Genomic DNA, 2,389 nt, shown 5'->3' with positions numbered 1-2,389 from the left:
TTAAATCAAAGACCACCACCGATCGTTTGATTTATATTAAATATAAAAATTTGTTTTGTAAGTTATGTAAGGTTTCTGAAAATTTGTACTATTATTATTTGTTTAATAGGGTAAAAAAAAGTGGTAAGAAAACATGGTCTATTTTAAAATCATGTATGGGTTTAAAAAATAAACCGTCATATTTTGTTCTTAATATTAATAACAAACTGGTTACGGATGATTTGAGTTTGTGTGATTGTTTTAATAATAAATTTTCTTCAAATGTTACTTCTGTATGTAATAACGATAGTACTTTATTTAGAAATTATAAACAGTATTGTAATGTTAATATGGCTAATTCATTTGTTCTATTTGATTGTTCTGTATTTGATATTCTCGATACAGTAAATAATTTTAATAATTCTAATTCTTGTAATGAAGATTTAATTTCAAACTTTCTTTTAAAATCTACTATAACAAATATTATTTCACCTCTCTGTTATTTAATTAATTTGTCATTTAAGAGTGGATATTTTCCTAAATGTCTGAAGATCTCAAAAGTTATGCCTTTGTTTAAATCTGGTGACCCTCACAATGTTAATAACTATAGACCCATCTCTATCATTTCTAGTCTGTCTAAACTCATTGAAAAAATTGTTTTTCTCCAACTAACTAATTTTCTGAATTCTAATAATTTACTAATCTTTAATCAATATGGATTTCGTGCTAAGCATTCTACTGAATTTGCAATAGCCGATGTAGTTAACTTCGTTTCTAATGCCTTAGAGTCTAAAAAGTTTTCAGTTGGTGTCTTTCTTGACTTTTCAAAAGCCTTTGATTCACTAGACCATACTATTTTATTACATAAATTATCTATGTACGGTGTTAGAGGTGTTGCTTACAATTGGTTTGTTTCATACTTGAGTGAAAGGTATCAATATGTTCAGATTAATAACTCCAAATCTTCTCTTACACCGATCACTACTGGTGTGCCTCAAGGCTCTATCCTTGGACCTTTACTTTTTAATAATTTTATTAATGATTTTGTTAATTGTTCAACAATTTTAAAATTCATCCTTTTTGCTGATGATTCAACTTTATTGTTATCTAATTCAAATGTTAATCAATTGGTTTCAATTTTCAATGATGAGTTGATAAACGTGTACAATTGGGTGCAAGCCAATAATTTAAGGATAAATATAGCTAAAACTAATTTTATTTTATTTGGTCCAAAAATTCGCACTAACATTGTTAATATTCAAATTATGTTAAATAATAGTTGCATTAATAGAGTTGAGTCTACAAAATTTTTAGGCATTATTATTTCTAGTAATTTGTCATGGTCTGGTCATATTGAATTTATTTCACAAAAAATAACAAAAAATTTAGGTATAATATATCGTCTAAGATCTAAGTTTCCAAAACATGTACTTATAACATTGTATAATTCAATTGTTTTACCATTTTTTACTTATTGTATTTCTATTTGGGGCTTTACAACAATATCTAATTTACAAATTTTAAATCTCTGTCAAAATTTTTTTATTCGTATTTTGTATGGTTTAACAAAATCTCATCATGTCAGTCATTTATTTATTTCATCTAAAATTTTAAAAGTTTTTCAATTACATATTCTTTATACTTTAACGTTTTTTTATAAACTGTACAAACTCAATTATTGTCCTTCATTACGCAATCAACTAAATCACTTGATGGATGATCGTTCTAGAATTTTAAGAAATACCAGAGACTTTTATTTTCCAAAACCTCGCACAAACTTTTTTATTAACTCAGTTTTTCATGTTTCATGTCGACTCTGGGATTTATTACCGAGTAACGTAAAAAATTCAAACACGCTTAGTCTATTTAAGAATTCAATTTATCAACTGATTTTGGCTGATCACTTTCATTCTTTTATAAATAGTTGAACATTTATTTTTTCTAATTTATATTTATTTATTATCATAATGTTTTTGTTATTCTGAATTTGCATTTTTTTTTCTGCTAGAAGTTGGCAATAACGCTATGTTTATCTCTTATCATAATATAATCTTTATTTTTCAGTTATTATCAACACATTTTTTTTTTTAAATTTGTCGAATTTTTGGTTTAAATGTTTTCTTTTTGGTGGCCCAACAAGTGAAAACTTCGGGTCTCCTAGTAATGTATTTTTTACTTTTACTGAATAAAAGTTTGTTTGAATTGAATTGAATTGAATTGAATATATATATATTAATTAGTTAATTAGTTTAGATAATTGCTTGTGAGTCGGAAGTACTGTTATAATTAGTAGCTGAACATTTAATTTTGGATTTTTTATTTCTATTAATATGGCTTCGGCTATCTTTAAGGTGAAATAATCGGATTAATAATAATATATATATATTAGAGCCCCAAGCAGAGAAGATCC

The sequence above is a fragment of the Helobdella robusta genome, assembly GCF_000326865.2.
Source record: "Helobdella robusta unplaced genomic scaffold HELROscaffold_4, whole genome shotgun sequence".
NCBI classification, from domain to species: domain Eukaryota; kingdom Metazoa; phylum Annelida; class Clitellata; order Rhynchobdellida; family Glossiphoniidae; genus Helobdella; species Helobdella robusta.
The sequence above is the reverse complement of the archived record's forward strand: the minus strand, read 5'-3'. Positions refer to the sequence as shown.